Source organism: Vicugna pacos, chromosome 32, assembly GCF_048564905.1.
Source record: "Vicugna pacos chromosome 32, VicPac4, whole genome shotgun sequence".
NCBI classification, from domain to species: Eukaryota; Metazoa; Chordata; class Mammalia; order Artiodactyla; family Camelidae; genus Vicugna; species Vicugna pacos.
In genome coordinates this window covers 22,010,150-22,027,150 of record NC_133018.1, presented here as the reverse complement: position 1 = coordinate 22,027,150, position 17,001 = coordinate 22,010,150, and the positions used below count along the sequence as shown (strand labels likewise).

General features: G+C 46.8%; 1 long non-coding RNA gene and 1 other non-coding gene across 2 annotated transcripts in view; both read right to left on the bottom strand.

Annotated features, from left to right (window-relative positions):
• The window catches only part of LOC140690985 (uncharacterized), a 97,354-nt gene extending 91,387 nt beyond the window's left edge, over positions 1-5,967 (bottom strand). The window contains exon 1 of the long non-coding RNA XR_012066409.1: positions 5,839-5,967. This is a non-coding gene — a long non-coding RNA (uncharacterized lncRNA). The remainder of the gene's footprint in view (positions 1-5,838) is intronic.
• Positions 5,968-8,298: 2,331 nt separating this feature from the next.
• On the bottom strand, positions 8,299-8,375 carry TRNAV-AAC (transfer RNA valine (anticodon AAC)). The gene has a single exon. It is a non-coding gene; the product is annotated as a tRNA-Val (tRNA).
• Positions 8,376-17,001: the final 8,626 nt, after the last annotated feature.

Here is a 17,001-nt window from a genome sequence, read left to right as displayed (position 1 = left end):
CCACAGCCAGCTTCAGGGGGAGGCTTAACATATTGCTAATTGGATGCCAGCCACTGATAAGCCAATCAGGGCATCCCATCCCATCAGCACAGTTTAGAGAGAGATATGGGGCTCCCCCAGATCTGTAAATTTGAACTCGATCCTTTAAGTAATTATTGGAAAAGAAAAAGCCTTTTTTTTTTTTTTCCTTTCTGTTTCTGAGTCTCCTAAACTGATTGAACGAAAGCTTGGAGCCTTTGGGGGCTCAACTTCCTATCATAGGAGAAAGTGATAAAGCCGCACTGAGCTGAGCAAAAGGAGATCCTAATAATATGATTTCACCACCTTGATCTATGTGGATTTCTCACCATGTGAGTGAACGAACTGCCCCCGTGCATGAAGCTAGTTTTCATTGAATCTCTTATCAGTTTCAGTCTAAAATAATATGTTAATGGAGCTAGAGACTATCAGGGGGAAATAGATAAACTGTTTCTAAAACACGCTGTATACATAGTAAAGGGTCAAAGGATTGAAGAGAAAAAAGAAATCAATGTGGGTGTATCAGTTAGCTGCTGCTGCATAACAAATCAGCCCCCAAGAGGTTAGCATAAATAATAAGCATCAGTTATCACGTTAGCTGGGGCAGCTCTTCAGACTGCAAGTCTGTGCCTCTGTGGGTCAGCTGTACATATACTTTGACCCAGTACTTTCATTGCTAGGAATCCACAGGTGTACACAAGGAAACAGGGACAGCAATGTTCATTGAAGGAACAACCCCATTGCCAAGCCATCTGGATGTATTTAGTCTCCACGCAGGGAGTCTGTTAGCTGTCTCCCACTTTCTCTGGTTTGGCCTGAGCTGTAAGAACACTTTCACATTTACTTGTCTTTCTAATCTCTTCTGTCTTCCTTTATAATCATGTGGTTTTCAAATTCATTTACTCACATCGCCTCACCGAGTGTTCATTACAATACAATTTTAAATCAGGACCTTAGCTGCCTTTCTCAACCAAAGCATTGGGACTTCGCATTTAACAGCTTTTGAACTGCTTATCACAGTATTTCAGGCAGTTTTATGTTATATTCTATTAAAAAACGATTCCACCCCAGGTTGTCAGAATTCGGGAGATTACAGCTTCTGCAGGCTGTTTTGCTAGGAATATATTCATATACTGACTCTGCCAGACACATGCCATGAGCCTGCATTTAACATCTCATCTGATAGCATAATTCAACAAAAAGGCTAAAATAAGCAGTATGTATTAATATCATGGGATGGGTTTTTCAGGTCTGCTAGACAGGCACACCCTGTCTTCCCAAAGCAGACAGTCCTGCGTGTCTCACAAGGGCAAAGAGGAAAAGGGAAAGAAGCAAGGCAAGAGAAAGAAGCTGGAAAAGGGAGGACGCCTCCCAGTGATGCAACTCCGGTTATGTATTTATTTCTTCTCAGGCAATCTTTCCCCTCTCTTCGGAAAGGAATGCAAAATTCACTCTCACAGAAGTCATAAACACCATCTGTGTTGTTCTCTGAGTTTGAAAACATCACTACTTGATCAAATAGTGTAAGAGAATATAGGCCCTACGAGACAAAATCCATAGACAGCACTAGTTTCCAGCCAGACAGTGTTTTCAGAGGGCAGAAAGTTGGAGTATCACATTTGGACTTCTCAGGCCCAGTACCTGGATCAGTATGACTACAGTGACAGCCTGGCCACCTCCGGTTTCTCCGCCCCCAGCATCTTCCCAACTAGAACCCGCCTGCTGCTTTCAAAGCCCAGGTGGGGTCCATCTATTCACCACTCCCGCAACCCTGCTCCTGGGGCCGGCTACAGAGACTGGTTCTGGGTGTGTCCATAATCCAAGTTACCCCCAACAGAGCCGGGAACCCGCAGCCCCAGGACTCGTGCTGGACCTGATGGGGAAGAGCAGTGATCTCCCTGAAGCGACCAAGCCAGCAGGGTGGACGCTCGGAGCTGCTGGTGGCCAACTTGTTGGAGATGATACCAACCCAGACAAAGACAAGGAGATGGGCTGCTAAAGATACAGCACCCAGACAGCCCTGGTACTGCCCCCTCCTCCCCAAAGTCTCCATATGCACGAGGAGCCTAGGAGCCCTTTCTGCTGGGGCTTCATTCGTGCAGTAGCTGAGGGCATTAATCAGACAAAGCCCACCGGATAGACACCCCCAGCAATCAAAGGACACAGGGACACACACACCCAGGGCCTTTGTGAAAAACAGAGAATCAAACAGATATGGCCTTTGGGGAGTGAGGACAATTACTGGCTACCTATCTAGCAGTCGTTCCTCTCATCTTTGACCACAGGGCCTGCTCCCAACTACAGATCCTAAAAATGTCCAGTCTTCACCTTACTAAACTCCTTTGAATCCAAGACCCACTGTGGACCAGTGGGATCGGAAGACTAGTGGCAGGGTTTGTGGAAGGGTTTTCTTTCCTGGTAAAGAGATACACTGGAGGAGAAATATCCCTCGAACTGCCTTTGGATACAGCTGGGTGAGGGTGTGATGTCCGGAAGAGCTGCAGCTATTTTGCGATCATGAGGGAAAAAAGCTGGAGAATGACAGCTAGGGCACTGGATCCTGGAGTGGAAAAACAAAACATCTGGATGACACTGGTGTGCTGCTGGATTAATAGAATCCAGCACTTCCATGCTGCTTCTTATGAAATATCTAAACTCCTGTCATTTCAGCCACTTTGGGGTGGTATTATACTAACTGCAGCTGACCTCATCCTAAGGAACACACAGATGTCATGCCCTCTCCATGTATTTGCAACTGAGACTTGGGGAATGTTCCTCATATGTGTGTAGGTTTCCAAAAGCCCCGTGGCATCACAAAGTTGCACCCTGAAATGCTTTCTCAGTGGATAGCACGGAGTATTGAGTTTGAGAATGAGGGTGTTGAGTTTAGAATCACCTGGGTTCCTAAGTATCTTGAACAACTGCTACCTACTTAGAAGGTTTTGACTACTCAGCCTCAGTCACTTTTTAAGTCTCTTTGAAAGAGATCCTCTAAAACAGAGGGAAAAACTGTCCCAGACAAGGTTTGCTGGGGTCCCCAAGGACAGAGCCCTCAATGTATAATTCCACCAGAAAAAGAGGTTCCAGCCAATCCCGCACACCCTCGTTCACTCAGCACTCACAAATTCTTTCATTAGACAAGCACTCGCCAGCTCTTCTTTGTGCTTTACGCTGTACAACTCAAGTAGTTTAAGGACTGAAGAAGAAAAAGACAACTTCAAGGCTCTGTCAGACCCACACAGCTCTGAAAGCAGCCAGAGAAGATAAATAAAGGGAACTGTGTGGCTGAGCTCTAAAACGTTATTTACAAAACAGATGATGGGCTGGACCTCTGGGCCCCGCCCTGTAGCTTTCTGACCTCTGACCTAAGAAAAAGGAAGTTTCTGCACTTCTTACAGGAAGGCTGCCGGACAGACAAGGTTGTGATGAGAAAAGTCTGTATATGGATGGACTCTTGGACCCTCTGTCACTACAGTGGAAAGGAGGAAAAAAACCCACAGAGTTATGAATGGGATTCTTGGAAGCTGAGTTAGGTCAACGAGTAGTTTACAAATGCGCACTAGAAATCCTGAATTCCATTTGGTTGGAAATGCCATACTCCTTGTGGGAACTGCCCACAAAGGATTCTACAAGATCCAGATATATTATCACCGTGGGAAGCTGGCAAGTGACGAATGAGTTTAAGGTGTTACTTGCTTGCCTGATTACGTGTGGTGGACAGGCAGACCTCGCTTTATCGCGCTTTGCAGATACCGTGTTGTTCACAAATGGAAGGTCTGCGGCCGCCCCGAGTTGTCAAGACGATGGTTAGCATTTTAAGCAATGAAGCGTTTTTTCATTAAGGTATGTACTGTTTTCTTTAGACACAGTGAATTTGACAGATGGCAGTATAGTGTAAACATAACTTTTACAGGCAAGGGAAAACCAAAAATACGTGTGGGGGTCCCATCACCGTGATACTTGCTTTACTGCCGGGGTCTGGACTGGAACGTGCAGTACCTGCGAGGTCTGCCTGGATTTAAATGAGCTTTCATTTCCTCCTCTCTCACTCAGAGTTTATTTTCTTTGAGCAGCTATGACTGGAGGCTCCTATGTCTCTTTTTAACATTCACAAGCCGTCTTTTCACCAAGGTTGGATAAATCACCCAGGAAATTGGAATCTCTGCCCAACTCGGGCCTCTCAGTCCTTGGGCTGTGGACACAGGAACCACCAACACCCAAGCAGAGGAAGGTGTAGCCAGCCTGGCTACCTATCCCAAAGGGATTAACCCCAGACCCCAACAGGGAGCGTCAAGGAATGAAAACTTGCTCTGAGAATTATTCATTCAGCTGCGGAGAATAAAGACCCAGGCAGGAGCCCCCCGAGCTGTCCACACAGGACCAAAAACCACCAGGATGATAAGAAGAGCATCTCAGAGCCTGAGCCCTGATCACACGCCGCGTAGCTGGGGGGAGGCCTCTCCCAGCGCCACCACCTAGGACAGAGGGGATTGTGTCCAGTTTAGGGACCCTCCACTCCGCAGCGCAACCCAGGAACCCCTGCTTGCAACTTAGTCCTTGTCGTGTGGCCGCGCTGTCTGCTGGGAAATGATTTTTTTTTTCTTTTTGCCTAGGCACATCAGCAGTGGGAACAAGACCAGAATTCTGTAAGCAAAGGGTAGAGTTTTTAAAACTGACAATACAAAGCGTTGGTGAGAATGAAGAGCAACTTGAACTCCCACAGATCATTAGTGGGAACGTACAACTGTACCACCACTTGCAAAAAAAAGGCGGGGCAGTCCCTTAAAAGCTTAAACCTAGAATCGTATGGGCCAACAATTCCACTCGTGGCAAACGAAGGCTTGCCTGTGAATGTCTGTAGCAGCTTTGCTCAGAAGAGTCAAAACCTGGAAACTATCTAACGATCCAAACGTCAGTTAACAAACGAAGAGAAGATAAACAAATGGCGGTGTATCTACTTCTCAGCACTAAAAAGGAGTAAACCACACACTTGTAAAACAGGATGCGTGAATCTTGTAAGCATTCGCTGACTGAAAGGAGCTAAATACAACATGCTTCACAACTGTACTTACATGATTTATAGTGACCGAAAGAACACCTTCTGGGTGTAGAGTTCATGGGTGCATTGATCAAGAAGGAAAACCAGGAAACTTGTAGGGGGTGATGAAAATGTTCTAGACCTTGATTGTGATGGTAGTTGTGTGTATATATATACACACACACATATATACACACACACACAAAGATATGCATATTTATATGTAAACATATTTTATTATCAAATATAAACATGTTTATCAAAACGCATCAGTCTTTACGTTGAAAATAAGTGTGCTTGACTGAATATAAATTAAATCTCCCTAAAGCTAATTTTTAAAAAAATCCACACATTTGATAATCAAAACATACACAGCACACAAATGCATTTCCAGAACTTCCACCATCATCTACTCTAACTAGTACCTTCTACCAGTAACTATAAGGGCCCTCAACCGACCGCCCTCCTTCTAATCTTGGAGCCTTACTGCTTGATCTTAACAGCCAGAGAGAGCGTTTAAAAACCTGACACAAGTCACGTCACTCCTTGGCTTAAAACCCTCCGAACACTTCCTCTAGGCTGAAACAAAATCTGAACTTTCTCTTGGCTTACCAAACAGGATTAGGTTCAGCCGTGGGTCCCAGAAGGGCCCCCAAAATGCAGCGACCAGCCGTCTGGCCAGGTGCGCCGCGCAACTCCTGGTTCAGGCTCCCTCCGCCTGGGAGCCCCCGGGGATTCCCGAGCCCCGAGCGCCCCCGCGACAGCGCCCGCTCCCGCCTTACCTCGGCCCGGGGCGCCCGCCCAGCCCGGGACCGCGCCCTCGGAGCGCGTCCTGCGTCCGCCGCCGCCGCCGCCTCCTCGGGCTCCGGGGCGCCACCCGGGGCGTCACCCGCCCGGCTGCGCCTCGGCGGCCCGCGCCCGCCCCGCGCCGTCCCTCCCCTCGGAAGACGCCGCGGCGCCGCCGCGCGCGCAGCTGCAGGGCCAGCGCTCCCCCGGGGCTGGGGTTCGCGCGCTCCGGCCAGGACCGCCCCGGCCACGCCCACCAGCCGCCTAGGCTCCGCCCCCGCCTCGTCCGCCTCCAGGTCGGTCCCGCCTTCAGTTCCGCCCCAGCTTGGACTCCCCCTCCTCGCCGCCCCGGACCGCACCCCGCACCCCACGCCCCACCTCCGGGAACCGCCCCTCCCCCGCTCCCCCAGCCCCGGTCCTCGACCTCCCGCCCGGCCCCGCCGCCCCGCCAGCCGCGCTCACCCGGTCGGGGGGCGAGGCCAGAGCTGCGGGGAGTCCGCGCGCGGGCAGGAGCACCCTTCCAGGATCCCGGGTACAGGTGCTGAGAAGGAGGACGCGGCGCCGGGAGAAGGCGCTCCTCCGACGGAAGCGCTCCGCTGTGGCCACCCGCTGCCCTCGCGCCCTGGGTCGCAGCCCTGCAGACTTCGGCCCGGGTCCCCGGGACTGTGACCTGGAGATGGCCCTTCACCCTCCAGAGACCCTGCGGGGCGGGGCGCTCAGCACGCCCGCCGCAGCTCGCGGCTTTCGGGTCACGCCCTGGCGCGGGGAAGCTGTGGGGTTAAAAACGCCCCCTGCGGTTTAACACGGACAGGTTTATAGTTGCATTTTTTTCCTGTTGACACCTGTCACCATACCTAGTTATAATTGTGTGTGTGTGTGTGTGTGTGTGTGTGATGAGAACGTTTAAGATTTACTCTCTTATAGTTGCCGTTTTTTTTAACTTTATTTTTTTTTATTGTAGTTGATTTACAATGTTAGTTTCAGGTTGTGTTGGTAAACAGGAAAAAACAAGGTGGAAAATTCGGGACTATACACGTCCGTATTTTCACACCGGAAACCGTGGTACCCTGCAGAAGGGGACGGGGAAAAACTAGCTGATTAATTCGTGCTCTTTCTGTACTGTTTGATTTATTTTCTTAATATGCTTGTATTGTCTGTTCAAGAAAATAAGCAAACACATTTACAAAACAAAAAAACAAATGAAACAGCCAGGAGCCCGGGCTGCCCAGTTGTGGCTTCTGCGCAGTGAGGCTGGGCGATCCACGCTCCACCCTCAGCATGTTTTCCCTCTGTTTCCACCCGCCCCCACCCCCCGTGCTGCGCCCTCTCAGGACCTAGTCCCTGCTGCCCCCCACGAGGAGTGCCGCTCACGCCTTATGGGCCCTGGAAGACGCCGAGCCTCAGTAGGGCAGGATTGTGACACTTCTCTGGATGTCACAGGTAGAGGAACAAATGAGAAGTCAGAAACTTGCAGGGGGAGGCTTGGACTCCCAGCAGTCTGCACCTCCCCAAGCTGCAACACCTGGCCCTCACCTGGGGGTCCGAGCTTCCCACCCACGGGGCTAGGAGGGGCCCTGCTCCCCCTAAGTTGGCTCGGGAGCATCAGAAAGGCGGTAAGGAAGCCTGTCTTTTTCACGTGCCACCCTCTTTCCTGGTTATGAGAGACCGTCTAGCATCCTGATTCCAAATGCTTTCAAAAACCAAACAAGAAAAGAAACACAAATCCATTTCTTTCCCCCAAGACTGGTCCTCCTAGAGAAACAGGAGCCAAGCCTGGGGGGAGGGGTGGATTTAAAGCCCTCAACCCTGGCACCTACGGCCTCTGCCAGCTCCCTGGGGCTGGAATCCTGGACCCAGACTGGGTAAGGAAGACTCTTCTTACAAAGGGCTGCATCTCTGCGCTCATCACTTTAAAACTTGGACAGAATCCAGCCCTTGGGAATTTCCAGACACAGGGCTCCTGTTCCCCTGTGATCCAATGTCCTGTCTCTAGGAGGGCCCAGTGAGAGCTGTTTCTTAAAAAGTATACAGCGTGCTGCTTTGGGTGGCCTGGTCTTGGGTGGCCTGGCCTTGGGTGGCCTGGTCTTGGGTGGCCTGGCCTTGGGTGGCCTGGCCTTGGGTGGTCTGGTCATGGGTGGCCTGGTCTTGCTTTAGAATACCAAGAGCCTGTGTTGTGATTCTCCTACTGGGGCTTCTGTAAGCTTCACGCTGCACCTTCCTCCCCATGGGTGCCTCCAGCATCATGGACCTGAGGATTTGCCCCAAACATTAGAACTGATTGCACCAAACCCTGCTCTGAATAGAGTCTCCTTTCCTATTGTTGGCTCCACTCAAAGCTGGCAGCCTTGCATGTCGTCACTTGGTTGATGGTCTGGAGGAGCACTCCTAAGTGGTTAGTTTTCTGTCTGTTTTGGGGTGAGGGGGAAGGTAATTCAGTTTATTCATTCATATTTTCATGGAGGTTCTGGGGATTGAACCCAGGACCTCGTGCATGTTAGGCACGTGCTCTACCACTGAGCTATAGCCATCCCCCTGGGGCAGTGCTCCTCCTAAGTGTAAAACGTGTTTCCTCTGGAATCCAAAGAGACTCGCCAGACACCGGGTCTTCCTCACTGTGGTATCAGATGCAGCTCACTTTGGAGCACAGGTGTCTTTCCAAGGCCTCCAGTCAAAGTCACTAGCCACCTCTTCCTCATCGTGTCCAATCAGCACGATGTCACTGATGCAGTGGACCAACACGATCTTCGGTGGGATGTCCAGGGAGTCCAGAGCTCTGTAGGGTATATTTTGTTTGGTATTTTTTTTCCTTTTTTTTTTTTAGTCAAAGTAGAGTTGGTTTACAATGTTGTGTTAGTTTCTGGTGTACAGCATAGTGATTCAGTATATATATATATATACACACACACACACACACACATATATTCCTTTTCATATTCTTTTTTATTATCAGCTATTACAAGATACTGAATGTAGTTCCATGCGCTCTACAGTAGGACCTTGCTGATTATGTAGATTCTATTGTGAAAGTAGGGAGGGTTAATCTAGTCCTGAGCAGCACTATCAATTAATATTTTGGTCCAACCATGTGCCCATATACATTTGTGTATGTGTGTGCGTGTGTGTGCATGTCTGTGTGTTCTGAGTTGTGCACAACAGCTCTTTAATAATGAGCGTTACAGTAAGAAATGGGACGCCACGCTTTTAGAGTCTGCGCACGGCCGTAGTATCTTTGCATCCTTGGGTAAAGTTATCTGTAACTTTCTACGTTGCCATGTTGCTCCCCGAAATGGTGGTGCCAATTGGCAGGTGGCCTTTGTGGTCAGAAAGTCACCTCACTCCCTGAAAGGGGAGGATTTTTCCAGAAACGAGGGCTTGGGTATCTCATTTCAGGGCGATGCACATGTGGTTTGGTTTTATAGTTCTGCAGTTGGTGTTTTATTTTCCAGAGTAACGTTCATCTTTACGGCTCACCGTTTAATTTCCCTGCTGTCAAGAGGCAGAATTAAGTTATTCCTCTTTTTTAAAGAATGATAAGTAGGGAATAATGAATGCAAAATGCTGTCGTTAAACAACAGCAGATACGCTGACGGATCGGCTGTCACTCCGATTACGCGACGAACGGAACGAAAGTAATATTTCATCGTTTGCAAAAAAACAGGAACAGGGGTGATGGATTTTGTGTACTTGGCCTCTGAGTGAGTCATTACAGCCAATTGTCAGTTTCCAGTTAATAGAGGGAATAAAAAGTCACGGCCGAGGAAAGGCACTGCTTTTAAGAGCGAGCCGGGCCTCCTGAACTGTTATGGGTGGACCTGTGTTCTGTCCAGATTCGCATGGTGACATCCTGACTCCCAGGACCTCAGAATGTGTCTGTATTTGGAGATAGGGGCTTAACAGAGAAGATTCAGGTAAAATGAGACCATGTGAATGGGCCCTGTTTCCATCTGACTGATGTCTCTAAAGGAGGAGCAGTTTAGGACCCAGGTACGCACCGAGGGGAGACCACGTGAAGGCACGGGGAGAAACCAAGGAGAAAAAGCAGCGCCAAAGGGAATCTTTCTTGTCTTTTCCAGTTTCTGCTGGCTCCTGGCTGTCCGTGAATGTGGAAGCATTGCTCCAATCTCTGCCTTCATCTCCACGTGGTCCTACCATCTTTGTGTTTTCTCTTCTTCTTACGAGGACACATGTTACTGGATTTAGCGCCCAACTGGCTAATCCATGAGTGCATGGCAAACTCGGTCACTTAGCCAAAAATCTACAAAGACTCTTTTCCCAAATCTGGTCACATGTATATAAGTGGACATATCTCTTAAAAGAACCCTCCAAGCAGCTACAGGACCCATCTGGATAATCCAGGGTTATCGCTGCATCTCAAGATCCTGAATTTGACTGCATCTGCAAAGACCCTGTTTCCAAGGAAGGTCCCATTCACAGGTTCTTGGGATTAGGGAATGGACATGACGCCTGGGAGACATTAGCAGCCCGTCCCACCACCCCACAGAGGCGCTGTGGGGTTAAACTATTTATGTATATTATCTATGTAAAGTGCTTGCTGCAGTGTCTGGCACAAAGTACTGATTAAATTAATATTTTTGTTATTCACGCTGTATCAGAAGTGGGAGGAGGACAGACAGGAGGAGAGCAACGGATTTCAAGATAAATGAGAAAGCACCCTTTTTGTACCAAAGAAAATATTCTTTTATGATTACCCTGCAAATGTCAGAATAACATGTTCAAAGGATTCATTTACAACATCCATTAGATATAAACCTTTGGACCACTGTGATAAATTCACAGAAAAGACAGATGATGAAAAATATAATGAACTTATAAAAAGGCTGAGATTTCAACAGGGCTCCTTTCTACATGCAAATAAGCTGAGTGTTGCTTTCCAGGTGTTGTGTGTTGCACCTGCAGTGGTCTTGCCCACTGAGCATGTCTACCAGCCCCTCAGGCATCGAGACCCCCGCCCACTGCCTACCCTCAGGCTGTGACAGAAACAGCCCCCACTGTCGCCTGGAAAGAGTCAATCAGATCCAGGGAAAAGGGGGCTTTTTAGAAGCAGGTGTAGCCTGGGGTTTGGAGGCAGAGAGCTGGGTTCCATGGTGGCATTTCCATCTGTGATCCACCGTATGAATTTCGTCAGATGACACGCTCTCTCTGAACCTCTTCTGTAAAGTGGGAATTTCCTTTGCAGGCTCACTGTGGGATTAAATGAATTAAAACAGGAAGAACAGCCCAGGCTTCAAAACATTAAAGATTTTTTTCTCTCAGTAAAAATCTACCCTAAAGAATTTAATCCAAATGCAGTTTGTTTTTTTTTTAAATTTCTTCCTCAACTGTGAAGACAAAACTGATTTATTTTTTAAACAGCAACACACAGTTAGGTAAATGAAAGCAGATCCTCAAAGATAATTTCACGCTGTATTTTGTGGTTTTTTTCCCAGAAACCCCTTTGGGTTCCCATTTTATGTGCTTCAAGGGCAACGACAAATAAAATAACTGCTTTGTCGGAGCCCAGACCACAGTAGAATCAGCCCTGGGTAAAAACGGTGTTGAAAAGGTAAAAACAGCTCTAACCAGAAATTCAGGATGCAGAAAAGCAGGAAGCGTTCCGTGCTTTGGATACCGGTCCCAGATAGTCAGTGCATATCTAAGGGATCATTTCAATCAACCCAGATCCTTGCATCTCCCCATATATAGGAAAGTGCTGAATTCATTAACTTGCTATGTCTGTTCTCTGTGATTAGTGGTAATTTTTTGATATCTCACTATGTGTTGTTTTTTTTTTTACCCCCAATCAAAAACCTCCCATACATCCTGGCTCCTTCCTCATCTGTCTGGAGCCATTCCTTAGAGCTGTCTGAGAAGCTGTCTCCCGGGCTCTAGTCCTCAGTAAGGTTCCCCCAACAAAACTTAACCTGCGACTTTTGGGTTGTGTGTTTTCCTTCAGCTGACAGATACATTCAGGTTTTCACTTATGATTACGACTCCCTTACGTGCTGCTCAGCACCTCAGGTTGCTGTGGCCCTTTCTTGCTTAGAGATCGTGTTGATACCGGGGAGTCTCTGAGCGGCATTTCTGGGTGATGCTGCCCAAGGCATTTCTGTTGTTTTTCTTCTCCAAGGAAGACAGTGAGTTTCCGCTGGTTTTCCTTTCCCCGATCCATAGCAGGGGACCAGGTGTGCAGTGGAAATTGGCTCTTGGGGTTCTAGAGAAATCCGCCATGTCCAGCCGCACTGGGGAGGAGGGGCTGCTGGTAACGCTCACGCCTGCGGGAGAAGCGTTCATGAGGTGTCCGCTGCTGCAAACTTGCTTTCTTTGGTGCAGGGAGGGCATGTAGGACCACCTCTTTCTCCGTGAACTCCGGCAGAGCCGGAGAACTTCCTGAGAATCGGGCACGGGGTGCTGATGGATTCTCCTCTGCAGTTACCTGTCGGCCCCTGAAAGACCAAAACTGCCTGGAAGTGGCACTTCTGGGGTCCCTGCTGGGAAGTTCCAGGGAACTGGGGGACAACCACTGAGCTACATATTTTTTTCCAGTCTGTTTTCCTGGGAACATATTTTTCTGAAGATGGAAAGTGAAGTTATTTAAAATTGAAACGGAAACAGGTTATAATTAAACATTTGCAGTTCGGGCGTATTTGTCACTAAGATAGTCACATTTTTCATTTTGAACAGATGCCACTGAAGTTAAATATACCGGCGAAACTGCGAGAAACATACCTATTACCTGTTAATAATGGTTGTCTTTATTCCATTTGTTTTCTCTGGAGCCTCAGTGACAATAAAAAAGAAGACAGTTGTGCACTGTGAGACTGAGCTGGATAGTGGAATAGTGGGATTCATGAAAAGTGTTTTTCTTTCTGTGGAAATTTATTGACCTGTCTTTCCATGAGTTGAGAAAAGTTTCCTCTATTTATGGAGTTTGTTGGTTTGGAGAACTATCTTTCCTTCGCTATAAATCCTTTCAGACCTTTCCTTTAAAGATGAAGTTAAGTAATTACCCTCATCTGCCTGTAAAATTGGGGGGCCTGTAAGTAGATCAAGGAATCTCAAGTATTGGAATATCTCACTTTTATACATGCTTTGTATTTGGATTCCCCCCCACTTTATTTTACTTTTAAAAGTAATACAAGGCACAATGTGACCCAACGTGGCATTCTGGGTCATTTATTCCAGGGAGATGAAGGTTTAGGAGCACACGAAACCTTGTATATGAATACTCATAGCAGCTGTCTTTGTAATAGCCAACAACTGGAAACAACTATCATCCTTCGGTGAGGCAATGGTTAAATAAGCAAGGTAACAGCCAGGTCACGGAATACTACTTAGCAATGAAAAAGGAGCAAGCTATTGATATACTCTACAATTTAGATGAATCTAAATAGGAATTATGCTGGGTGAAAAAAACCAATCCCAAATTGTTCCATATTGAATGACTCCATTTATAGACCGTCCTTGCGTGGGCAGAAGTTTAGGGGAGAAGAACAGATTCATGGTAGCCAGGATTAGGGACCACTGAGGGCAGAAGTTGGGAAGAAGGTGGGCATTTCTATAAAAGGAATATGTCCCCGGTAGTGATGACACTGTTCTTGGCTGTGGTGGTGATTACACAAATTGCACAGAACTAAATACGGGAGACACAACTGGGTGTGTGCAGAACTAGCCAAGTTTGAATAATGTCAGTGGATTGTATCAGTGTCCACGTCCCAGCTGTGATACTGTGCTCTATTTACGCAAGAGGCTACCACGGGAGAGAAGTTAATGGGCAGGACATGGACTCTCTCTGCTTCATCTCTTCCAACTGTGTAAGAATCCATAATAGTCTCAAAAATTTTAAATAACAGTTAAAAAAAATCCAATATAGGTCACAGTTGAAAAATTGGAAAGCACGAAGTATAAAGAACCACTAGAATATTTTTCTCTTCTCTCATTTAAGGTCTTCCCTCCGTGCATTTATGACACACTTCAGTCCACAGAACGCTATCTCTAGACTTCTCTTTATGAATAACAATACCTTTCTTCATTATTTAGAATACTATGCTTGTATTATCTTACCTGAGAAGCAAAGCATCCTAATGAATGCCGCTGCCTGAGTTGTCAATCTTCATATGGTTTTAGTCTTCCTGGTCTGTATTGCAATGAAAGGCTTCTCTCCGTTAGGAAGCAAATGTTGAATCGATTTCCAGACCAGAGGCCGGAGTAGCAGCCCAAGGCTGAGATTAGCAATCAGCCTTAGGGGCACAGGGTAATCATTTCTTTTGCTAAATAACGCAGGCCTGCTGTGGCTTAATTACAGTAGTTTTGCTGGCAAGAGCAATGGTGTATCTCTTGAATGAGATTTGATAGATTTTATTGACAAAATTAGGTGATGCCCCTTGGGTTGAAAGCTTTTTTTTTTAATGTTCGAGGGTGTATATTTTTTAAATTTTTTTTAATTTGAAGTATAGTTGATTTGCAATATTGTGTTACTCTCAGGTATACAGCAAAGTGATTCAATTATATGTATTTTTTTTCCAATGCTTTTTCATTGCGGGTTTTTACAAAATATTGAACATAGTTGCCCGTGCTGTACAGTAAATCCTTGTTGTCTCTGTGTTATATACATTAGTTTGTATCTGTTAGTCCCATGCTCCTAATTTATCCCTCCCCACCTCTTTCTGCTTTGGTGACCATATGTTTGTTTTGTTTGTCTGTGAGTCTGTTTCTGTTTTGTAAATAAGTTCATTTGTATTATTATTATTTTTAGATTCCACATATAAGTGATATCATATTATCTTTGTCTGGCTCACTTCACTCAGTCTGATCACCTCTAGGTCCATCCATGCTGGATGACAATATTGAAATCCTTTTCGGATTTACTAATGTCACCAGCAAAAAAGGAATATTTTCAAACAGCCTCCTGGAGGTCTCCTATCTGTGCTTCTGAAAGTCTACGTGTTGATCTCTCCCTGGGTTTCAATATTTGCTTATATTAAATAGATTATCTTTGCCATCTTTCTGTGCCTCCAAATCCTCAGCATCTGGGTTATCCCCAGAATCAAGAATCCCAAATGTCAGGACCCCAGATGTTTGAAAGGATGAATTTGGGAATCATCCTGTCCTGGTCCTACCAGGCTCTTGCTGCTACTGGTCAGGTGGAATGAACACAGGAGAGGAACAAGAAAATCCTCCTGCTGGAACCCTCTTGTAGAGTTCCGTTTCTTACCTTCCAGTGATCAGAAGTTGCCGAGCACATCCGAGCAAACTGGGGTGGTCATCCAACCAGGGGAAATGGTGATGGTTTCGTGCACTTTACGAAACGTAAACCTCTGCTTCGGTTGACCTTGGAGACTTTTGTGGAAGGTGAGGCTGGACTGTGTAGAGAGAGAAGGGCAGCTGGCGAGATTGACATAGAAACAGTGGTTTGGGGTGGGTAGGGGGGTCCCAGGGCAAATTCATGCATCCCCCCACCCCCCACTGGAGCATCCATGCCATTCTTGGAGACCAGCCCTGGGAAAATAGGTCCCCTCTCTCTTCACCCCTTTTGTTAAACTCTGACTTGAAATCCACAGTCAGAACAGGAATGCAGGTACCTCACTGGATAGTTGCAAGTGGATATGCGTCCAAGGACAGAGTAGCAGTGCCACACAGCCACACAGTAGGGTCTCAGAGTCCATCCGCTGAGTGTAAATGCATCTGACTCTGGGGGGTCCCGCGGGACCGTCACGCAGCTCACTGAAGTGAGGATTTCTGGGAAAGACTTCCCAGTGGATCCGTCAGAACGCCTTGGCAAGAGAACTTGTCAGTTATGCTGGCCATTTAGAGCACAATTGTCTATTATTATAATTATTATTTTAAATATGACCTAAAAGGTCTTTGGGCAGCCCCTCAACTATTTTTTCATGATGTTATTTTTTTGAGGAAAAAATAATTGCAGTGCTTTATCAGGAAGTCCATTTGTCTGCTTCTGTTACTCGTGATTTTAACATCTTAAAAATGCGTTCATTTTAAACTCAGGGCTTACCGGCAAGATGAAGGTTCGACCAGCAGGTCAGAAAAGTGTCTTTGTCACAAGGCTGGAGAATAATCAGAAAAACAATTAGTATCGTTAGAATAACAATAACAATTAGAATAATAGGAAGAAGAGTAAAGGATGATCCAATCTGCATGGGGATATTAAGAGTTGAAAGCTTGGTATTTCTCTGTAAGAATTATTGCTTGGAAGTTGCCCTGCTTGTGTGCAGTAAACCATTTACAGTGGGAAAATAAAGCAATAAACCAGCCAATGTCGTTGAAAGGCATCCAATTAACCCAGAGTGTGGTAAGCAACGTCCTTCATGTGCTCAGGAGTCTGTTTAGCATAAGGCTCATTTTTGGCTGGAAACAGTTCATCTTGCTGCGAACGGGCTTATCAGCATGCATTAGAAGTGCAATCTGTGACATTCCGGAAGAGATGGTTGCTATTGTAGAAAAAGATGTTGTGATTGATAGGCCACGTCTTGTCTGTGTTTTCAAACCCACCCGTCTGATCCTGTGTGGAGAGACTCAGAAGGCGTGATTCAGGCGGATCCTGAAACTCATCAGAAGCAGCGGCTCAAAAAGCCCGCTGTTCCTTGGCGCCCTGCAATAAACGCTGCACTTTCCATCCCCACAACCCCGGTGTTGGTAGATTGGCTTTAACTGCAGGCTGGCGAGCAGACCCAAGTTTTGATTTGGAAATAAGCACTAATAAATCTGTTTCCCTAGATGAGGTTTCCCAGTTCTGTTGATGTGAGCTGAGCATCGGGGCCGGTGCACCAGCAGGGGCATCTGAACCCTCCATGAACTCAGCTTCCCTTCCCTGGAGTCTAGAGAAACAGCCGCTCCAGTGAGAAACATAGTAGCCATTTCCCTATCCTGGGCCATCTTTTCTTTTGCTTTGTCTCCCTGGATCTGAGCAGCTTTTGCAAGGCAAAAGAGAAACACTTTTTTTTTTTTTCTAATGGAGTTACTGGGGATTGAAGCCCAGGACCTCATGCGTGCTAAGCATGCACTCTACCTCTGATCTGTTTCCGTCCCCTCAAGAAACACTTCTCTTTAATAGAGTTTACCATATCCTCCTTCCTGATTCCAGCTGATACTTGATTTGCCAGACAAAATGATATCATAATCAGTGCATTACAGATAAGAGAACG